The sequence below is a fragment of the Garra rufa genome, chromosome 14, assembly GCF_049309525.1.
Source record: "Garra rufa chromosome 14, GarRuf1.0, whole genome shotgun sequence".
NCBI lineage: Eukaryota > Metazoa > Chordata > Actinopteri > Cypriniformes > Cyprinidae > Garra > Garra rufa.
The window spans coordinates 42,528,366-42,538,878 of NC_133374.1; positions in this window are offsets into that span (position 1 = coordinate 42,528,366).

The window sequence follows — 10,513 nt, forward strand, 5'->3', positions numbered from 1 at the left end:
TTATTAAAGAATAATTGGACATTACAAAAATATTGAAATAGAAATCCAGATACACAAAATACAAGCTTAATCTGTATACAGTAATACAATATGTAATAAGAGGGGAAAAAAATAAAAAATAAAAAAAATAAACTAATACCATAGAGAGAAAAAAAATAATAAATAAACGTATAAATAAAAAGTAAATAAATAAACAAAAAATAAATTAAAACCTAGAAACAACTAAACAATAGTTCAAATGTTCTTCCTTTTCCCTTACATATACAAAAATTATATTGTGGGAGCATAACCAGAAAAAAAGTTCTCCGTGAAATGTGACAACAAATGTATTCATTTGTTTTAAAGACTTTTGTAAAATGTAAAAGTTAACAACATACTCAATCATTTTACTTTTATGAGTAAGAATAGTACAGATAACATCTTTTAAAGAAAGCATATAATTATTCCTATATATATAATAATTCCTCGTGTGTGTTACAGAAACTGCAGGTGTTATCAATGTCCATGAATTTAGAAAGAGCTACTTTACATGGATAAATTTCGTGAATTTTTTTGAAATGCACCGCTTTAAAACTACCGATGGAGAGGGGAGTCACACGATGACGCATTGACGGGGGCGTGGTGTCTGACGTCACACATGGATGTGGGCGGGGTTGGATATCCACCGCAGGCTGCAGCGAGCCCTACTTGGATTTTTTGGCAACGTGGCAATCAAGAAAAAAAAAAGATTCATTAGATAATATTTAAAACTACTGTAGCGTTTATACTCAAATGGAGACATGAAGAATCAGCACATGAATCTCAACAATGGTGACAATTAGAAAGCTTCATGCTGCAATGCATGCTGGGTATCAGCACAAAACCTCATCATTGTTGAGATATCATCATTGTTCATACGTGATTCTTGATGTGTGTATCTATACCAAAGTTGTTGTTTTTTTTAAAATGAGTGGTGTTTTCATAACTGGATGCTCAGTTTTTTTTTTTTTTTTTAAATCTAGCATCAATATTCAATGAAAGAAAACACACTGGATAAAATCTGTGTCATTACCAAACCATAGACAACTCTAGATTTTTTCTTGTCTTTCATTTTTTTTTTTTTTTACCATAACCAGCATGTTGCAAACACACATAATTACAACAACAAAAAATAGCTTTAAAATGTCAAGGTTCAAGTAAAGTAACTAAAGTAAACACTGATCTCCACCGTGGTAGTGAAAAAAAAAAAACATCTAAACCTCTTCAACTCTCTTCTGTAGACGTCTGACAGAAATAAATTCAGTGTGGTAAGTGAAGCTGGTAATGCTGTTTTAGGAGTTTAATCAGATCTTGAGAGATTTAATGTCTTCTTTTATTTCAGTTGATTTCATCTAAGGCTGTGGCTGAAGTCATTTGTTTTTGTGTTTTTCTTCAGCAATTTTGTTTGTTAACAGCTGGTGTTCATCACTAATGCTCAATCAGAACGTGATCAATCATATAAATATCTCATTAACTCAAACACTCTGTAGTGTTGACACATTATAAGTGTTCATTTAAAACTGAGGATTTTGCTGTGGGTTTTAAAGGGTTAAAGATGCACGATGAAAAAAAAACAGCATGAAATGTAATTTAACAGTAATAAACTGTAATTAATTTACAGCAACACACTGTAGAAAAACAGTAACATGCTGGCAACCAGAGCTGCCAGTAGATTACTGTTAATTCAAGAAAAAACAGTAATATACTGTAAAACACAACAGTCAGATTTACTAAGCAAATCAAGTTATTTTCTCTAAAATATTAGTGAATGTTCATAGAAAAACAATTATGCAAAGTCATTAACTGGTAAGGAGAGTAAATATTTAATTGTGCCTAACTGGTGTGTTTTTGTACAAGAGATCTGTTAGTTTAATTTAGTTTTGTGGGTGACCATTGTGCTGGAGAGTAGAGCTTGTGCTTCAGGCAATGATGAGCCGCAAGCACTGACATTTGCTGCTTTATTTAAAGACAGTAATTGTGGAATTGCTGATATAGTGACAATCTCTTTACTAAGCACTTTATTACACAAATTTGTGCTTTTGTTAGTTAATGACAATCTATAAAGACTTGAGTAAAAGTCGATTGCTTTTTTAATACACTTTAAGTGTTTGTGGGTTTTTATTAATAAATATTTCTTCTTCGTGGACTCAAATTAAATAAGTTCACTGTACTAACACCATATAAACAATAGTTTTTTTTTTTAACTCAAATGGTTTGAAGCAATTGGTTTCCAAAATAAAATGAGTTACCACATGGTATAATAACGGTAACATACTGTAAAAATGAAGAGCTGTAAATTAACAGTACACTGTAAAAAACAACCTATAGAATCTACTCAATAAAATGGGGTAAACTGATGTAACAATTTGCACAGTTTGTTTGGGTAGATTCTATCCTATATATCTGAGTAAAGAATACCTGAATTGATCAGCTAAGACAAACTAAAAAAAGTAGGTAAAGTCTACACAGCAAAAAGCCCAGTATTAAATGAACTCTCCCAATAGTTTGAGTCCATACTCAGAGTATTAAAATGAACACTGAAGCAGTGTTAGAGTTATTGAGGTAATTAAGTTATTCATTGAGTGGTGATTGACCATTATTAAAGACCTGTGTGATGTTAAAAAGCAGAATCGCCAAAAGGAGAAAAATCAAATTTTGTAAGTCACCATTATAGTGGTCAGTGTTAGCATTAGTTTAGCTCTTTACCATTAACTTCTTAACATTAGGTTTTGTTTGGGTGCTCTAATTGAGTTATAACGGTCAGACAAACCAGGAGAAATTAGATTATGTGGTGTTGAACATGCTTTGACAAAGTCATAATGTAGTGACCTGAATAACTGAGTTATATTTTATGTTAATTACGTTGGATTAATCAGAGTGTTAATTTTGAAGCTTATTTTGACAAAAATATACACATATTTTAGATATAGACACACAGACATCAACAATCAGCATGAGAATCACAACAATGGTGACCATCAAAAATGTATGTTGTAGCCAATCAAAACTCATCCGTGTCTCCCATCATGCATTGCGGCATGAATAAATTATGAGCTGATTATTTCCGTGATGTTTAGAGTTGATCTGTTTCTGAATATGCTGTTTGTCACCATTGTTGAGATTCATATGCTGATTCCTGATGTCTGTGTGTGCCTAAAAGAGCAACTTTTAAATTTTTTTTGATCAGAGGAGCTTGTAAAAATGCCAATAAAAAAAAAAAGCTTTATTATTATTTTTTGCTGCTGTGAAACCCCAATGCAGTTGTAATAAACAAAGAATATAGAACTGAAAGACTAGACTCTAAACGATTCCAGTGGCTCAAATTAAGCTTATTTTAAACCAGAATTATCACCACTGCATGACTTTTGCTCTTTAGCTTGTCTGGCTGGTTTAGCTAAACACCTAAACAAAACTTAATGCTAAAAAGCTATAGGTCAAGAGCCCAACTAATGCTAACACAGACCACTATAATGGTGACATAAAAAATTTGGTGTCTTCAATCATTTTCAATCACCAATGAATCACTTAATTACCTGATTAGCTTTGACACTGCTTCAGTGTTGATTTTAACACTCTGAGTATGGACTCAAATAAACTCCCGGGAGAGTTCATTTAATACTGCGCTTTTTGCTGTGTAGACTTTACCTACTTTTTTTTTTGTTTTTCTTAGCTGATAAATTCAGGTATTCTTTACTCAGATATATAGGATAGAATCTACCCAAACAAACTGTGTAAATTGTTACATCAGTTTACCCCATTTTATTGAGTAGATTCTTAAATTCAGGTATTCTTTACTCAGATATATAGGATAGAATCTACCCAAACAAACTGAGTGCAAATTGTTACATCAGTTTACCCCATTTTATTGAATAGATTCTTAAATTCAGGTATTCTTTACTCAGATATATAGGATAGAATCTACCCAAACAAACTGAGTGCAAATTGTTACATCAGTTTACCCCATTTTATTGAATAGATTCTTAAATTCAGGTATTCTTTGCTCAGATATATAGGATAGAATCTACCCAAACAAACTGAGTGCAAATTGTTACATCAGTTTACCTCATTTTATTGAGTAGATTCTATAGGTTGTTTTTTACAGTGTAGAGAGCTATAAAATAATAGTATAATGCTGGCAACCACAGCTGCCAGTAGATTACTGTTATTTTACAGTGCGATTTTTTAGAGTGTACATCCAAGTAACCCTAAGACAAACTCTAATCCGAACCCTAAACATTTAGTAAGTACATATAGGAAATTATATTATATTACTCAGTACTTAAATGAATAATTACACTGTAACAAAGACACCTCAAAATAAAGGGTTACACTTTATTTTTAAGGTATCCTTGTTACAGTGTAATTACACATTTAAGTACTAAGTAATTTAAAATAACTTATTGTGTTAATGTATTAACTATAGGGTTAGAATTTGATTTAGGGTCACTTGCATGTTATTAAATGTTATTAGAATAGTAAGTACATGTAACGTGTAACAAGGACACCTTGTGTAACCAAAAGTCATATAAAAAAAAAAAACAGGGCATGTGAGCCTTTTCACATCTCTAGACATACTTTAAGTGGAAAAAAAAGAAAAAAAAATCAATTTATTTCCAAAGTGTTTGTCACCTAGCTGGTGACAGCTGATTACTTGACCATTTTAGACCAACAGAATATGAATTTACATACTGAGGCATGGCTCCGTGGGACTGGTCACATCTGCAGTAGCTTTGGAGACAGGGGCTGGAATGTGAGGACCTTGTGTCTGTACAATTGTGAAGTGAAATATAATAGATTTTTTAAATACACAACATTACAACAACTTAAATCTACACTTAAATGTATACATATATGTAATTTATTTCTGTCGTGGCAAGAGCTTTATTCTTTATTATTTAGCATTATTCTATTCTTCAGTGTTACATGATAAAAATGCTTACACAAGAGAGACCAACTTTAGATAACTGGATAGATGTGACCATAGATCGAAAAGATATTGGAAAAGATAACATTATTTGATGGAAAAGATAACTTTTTTGGTTAATTTAAAGAAGGATGTGTTTCTGGGAAAGTGGAGGAAATGGGTTGAATATGTATAAAGAAGGTCTGATTTTGTTATTACAAATAAATAGAAGATGATTATATATTTATATTTGTTTGCAAATGCATGTACTCTGTTCAGCATCATTATACATAATGAAGGTCATTTGACGTTGTTCTGGATGAAATTAAATTAGGATATATAGATATATAGGATATATAATTACCTCCCTCTTTTTATTGTATTTAAACATATTTACAAAATATAATTTATAGTTTTAAATAAATAATTGTACATATCTACATATTGTAAAAATACTCTATGGCTGCATCAATCATTGTATATAGCTTGAAATATGCTATATGATTGATTGTACTCAAATGAATGTTCACAATAAATAAAAATGAAGTAGAAAAGAAAGAAAATGGCTAATGCCTAATAAAACTGCATCATTTGAGTTTTTCGGAATTAAGTTTGAAGGACAGCATTAATGCCAAACAGAAATCTTTTGTAACATTAAATGTTTTTACTGAGATTTTTGAACAATGCCATCCTGTTCAATAAAAGTATAAATTTCTTTAAAAACAACAACAAAAAACACTTACTGACACCAAACTTTTGAATGGTAGTGTGGGTTTTTTAAAGTGTAATAATTTAGATGTAACAGAAAATGGAAAGTGTCGTCATAGAATGCAATGTGAATTATGCCATTACTTACAGTGAAAGTGGTGCTTTGTGTAGAGGCACTAGACACTGCTGCGCTGGGCTGGTCTCCAACCTGAGAAGGTCTCCTAGCCACACTATGATTTGGCTTTGCTGCAGCGATGTGAGAACCAGTAAATCTTGGTTTGGTAATCTAAAAAGTGGTCAAGAAAATAGGCATTTTAGTGAAAGGACAAAATGTGTTTGAATAGGATAGGAAAAGTAGTCATGATACTGAACATTACTAAATAAATTACATTTTACAAATCATTTACATGAAACTAAAGCTATTTTAAACTAATAATTAAAAAATATATTACTATTTTAAATGAATGGAACCAGTATTGACCTAGGTTAATCTTAAAAATAAATACAAAAGTGTTTCCATTATGGAATAAATATTAAAATGTGTAAAATTTAATAACAGCCAGTGTATATGTGGAATGTTACCTGCACTCAAAAAAATGGTTTTGTGCCATTGTTGGTTTTATTTAAATATTTTATTTTAAAACAACATATATATATTTTGTTGTCCGCCAAAACACTATTGCATTGTGCTTAAATAACTTAAGCTGTTTAATTATCCACTTTACTTAATTATGAATTGTTAAAGTAACGCAAAGAGTTTAATTTCACCATTCAAAAACGGGATGTGACAATTTGATGATGTGACAAGTATTTGATGAAGACACGTCGTCATGATTGATCATTATTACAGACACCTGATGTTAATAAGCAGAATCACCAAAAGAGGGAAAAAAAATTTAAGCAACCATTATAGTGGTCAATGTTTGCATTAGTTGGGCTCTTGACCCTTAAATCTTCAATGTTAGATATTGTTTGGCTGCTTTTACTGAGTTATAACAGCTAGACAAGCCAAGAACAAAAGTCATCAAGTAGCATTGACTGTACTTAAAATAGCTATCATCATATAGTGACTTAAGTACTTGACTTAGGTTTTCCTTACAGATTTCAATAGAACTGTGAACAAAAGATCTGTCAGTTTTGGCTTTATGAGACAGATGAAGAAAGAAAAAAAAAGCTTTTTTGCTTTTAGACACACAGACATGAAGAATCAGTGTGAGAATCACAACAACGGTGACCACCAAAAAACCAAGTTGTAGCCAATCAGAACTCATCCATGACTCCCATCATGCATTGCGACATGAATAAATTATGAGCTGTTTGGCCTATTTTTTAGTAAACCAAAACAAGCTGACTAAACTTAATGGTTTTAAGTTAAAGGACATTGATTACATTGATTTGGTTGGACATTACTATTTCACATTGATTTTCCTAATTCAATTGTGTTGTCTTAACAGAATAATTTTGAAAAGATTGAAAAAAATCCTTATATGTTAATAATAAACAATTTGGTTGTTTGGAACCACTGTCCATAATTGAATTGAGTTAGTTTAAAGAATCATTTTTTTGAGTGTGAGATAGAGAATGGAAAAAAGAAAATGTAGCTTTAACACATTAAAACTATAGACAGAGATGCCATGAGTCTATCTCAGTGACCTTCAACCCAGGCAGAGCTCAGTTAGAGAGGAAGAGAGGACAATCCAAAAGTATAGGCCAAAGATGAAAGAGAGAAAGCACACAGGTTACATTCTTTTATACTTGACCATGTGACTAAAACCAAATCTTAGACATTCAAACTGACCAATCAGGAGACTACAACTACCCCCATTGTTCAAAAGGTGTGAAATTTAGCAGGTCACAACCAACACTTGTAATCTTCTTTTTTAGAAGATTTCTAAACTTTCTATACTTCCTCAAATTTGAACTGAACTTATACTTCAATGCTTAAAATTTTTTTTAATTCTTTTACCATTGGCAAATGTGGTGCTCTTGTTACTACAGGTGCTGTAGGCTGGGGCTGGGGGTCGGGATGAGGCTGGGGCTGGAGATGAGACTGGGGACCAGGCTGACTCTGCTCCACAACCTTTTGTGCTGGTCCAGCAGAGGCAGTGGGCTGCTTAAGACAACCACAAAAATACACGTAACAATTCAGAAACGAAACAATTTCAGTAAATAATAATAACAAAAAATACATATACTTGATACATTAATGTTACCTTTGGAGTGTGAAAGCCACAAATGCATTTCAGCACACCTCCAAGCAAGGTCATCTGGCCACGAGACTGCATCGGACATTTTTCAATCTGTATGCAATTATAACAAATTTATAACAAATGCAATGCACAATAAAAGGGCATAAAATATGGCATAAAATGCTTCATTACATTTGTTTATCTATTTATTAATCTCTAGAACATGAGTCATGTAAACTCACACTTACCCTTTAAAAAAATCTCGTACCACTTCTTCTTTCGAGGGGCTGGCCTGTTACCCTCATTTGATGGCCAAATTCCTGTGCTCGCAAACATTTTTAGACGTGAAACCCATTCACACCTTCGGCTCGGTTCGGCAACTTGATTGACTCCTCCACCTAGCGGTAAAACGGTAAAACGGGAAAACGTGCCGTCGACATTCTCTTCTACTCTGATTGGTCAAATGTCGAAAATGTTAAGAAAATGTTAAGAATAGCGCTTTATGATTGGCTGGAAATGTTGAAGCGCTTCGACGCGATTGGCCCAAATGTTATAGTGCTTCGAAGTGATTGGCTGCGCAGTTCAACATTGCTCTACATTTCCAAAATATTATCGGACTATCCTTCGGCAGCTGGCGTTCAGGCTACAGTCTCTTCGAGGGCGTGGGTTCGAATCCCATCGCTGCCAGCAACCATTTTAACCAAGGCAGGGAGGCCCTCTAACCCGCTTGGCAGCGGGATTATTTCACGCAAACAGGATTAGACTGCAGCAGTTCTGCAGAGTAAGTATTAGGGAGGCCGTTCCACCTGTCTAGAGGCCCTTGGAGCGCAACCCGACGAGGTAGCATGGCCGCGCAGTCTAATGCTACGTTCACACCAAACGGGAATATGCGTCTGGTCCGTGTGTCTAATTCGCGCGAGTGGTGCGAATTGAGCGTCTGGCACGTTAGGTGCGTTAAGCGCGAATTGTGCTTTTTTGTGAATCACGCGTCTGACAAGAATTCGCGTCTGCTGCCCGAGATGAAAAATCTGAACTTCTTCTTCAATTCGCGCCGCGTTAACCAATCAGGAGCCTGCTTGATGCTGACCTCCACTCCACAGGAAGGGGGCCACCAGGAGTAGGACTGCATACCCCTGTATAAAGGATGCCTTTACGGCGGCGAATTACAAGGCATCAGCTTGCGGCGAAGCGCGACAAAAAAAAAAAAGGGGCCCACGAAGGTGAATGTGCCAGCGTAGCGTGGCCGAGTGGTCTAAGGCGCTGGATTAAGGCTCCAGTCTCTTCGGGGGGCGTGGGTTTGAATCCCACTACTGCCAAGACAGAGTTTCGGAAGGCGATTGTGCCTACACACAAAAAAAAAAAAACGTTCTTTGGCCCCACTCCAGAGGCTTTGCAAAGAAGGTCTGGCGGCCGACGTTTTCTCTATCTTTGGGGTGGGGGAAGAGGGCAGAAAAGGGCCCACGAAGGTGAACATTCCAGGGTAGTGTGGCCGAGAGGTCTAAGGCGTTCAATTTAGGCTCCAGTCTCCTCGGGGGCGTGGGTTCAAATCCCATTGCTGCCAGCAGCCATTTTAACCAAGGCAGGCAGGCCCTCTAACCCGCTTGGGAGCGAGCTTGTTTTACGCAAACAGGATTAGACTGGAGCCGTTCCGCAGAGTCAGTATTAGGGAGGCCGTTTGACCTGTCGTAATGACCCGTGGAACACACCATGACAGGGTAGCGGGGCGTGGGTTTCGAATCCCACCGCTGCCAGGGAAGTCTTTTGGAAAGCTTCTGAGGCTGCTAAGCGACTGGAGAAGTGACGCTGCATGCTCATCCAAACTTAGCCGCTTTCGCATTCTTTGCCATTTAGCAAAGTCAGTGCTGGAAGCTTATCCCAGCATCTGCTCCATTCCAACAGAGGCACACCAATAATTTACAATCATAGGAGAGGTGCAATAAAAAACAAACTAACAACTCAACGAATTTGAAAATTATATTAATGAAAAACATTGAGTAGTCTACAAGAATGGAGACAGCCAATGTCACTCATGGAAAGTTTTGGGTGAAATAACAGCTGCCTGATCATTTTGATTTTTAATGCAACACAGCTGGCTTTCATTTTCACATAAGCCCCAAAGGCCTTGATTAGCGGATTCAGGTGTGCTTGATCAGAGATGGACCTCCACTCCACAGAAAGGGGGCCACCAGGAGTAGGACTGCATACCCTGTATTAAGGATGCCTTTACGGCGGCGAATTACAAGGCATCAGCTTGTGACTAGCGGAGGAATTTGGAGAAATTTGACATTTCTAAGACTTATTTTGCATATAAACATCCTCTGACAATTCTGAACACTTACCTTGAATGTGGTGGTGTCTTTTATCTCTTGCTGGTTTGCATGTAACCAAAAAGTTTATGGTAATCACCACCAGAAGAAAATGAGGCTCTCAAATTTGTTCAAGGTTTACTTTAACAGGGCTGTTTAAAATTTGTTTAGGATTAAGATTTAGATCACTAAGATCACAGCCATATCACCCTGTAGCCCAAGACTGGTTGCTCACTGAAGCTAAGCAGGGCTGAGCCTGGTCAGTACCTGGATGGGAGACCTCCTGGGAAAACTAGGTTGCTGTTGGAAGAGGTGTTAGTGAGGCCAGCAGGGGGTGCTCACTCTGTGGTCTATGTGGGTCCTAATGCCCCAGTATAGTGACGGGGACA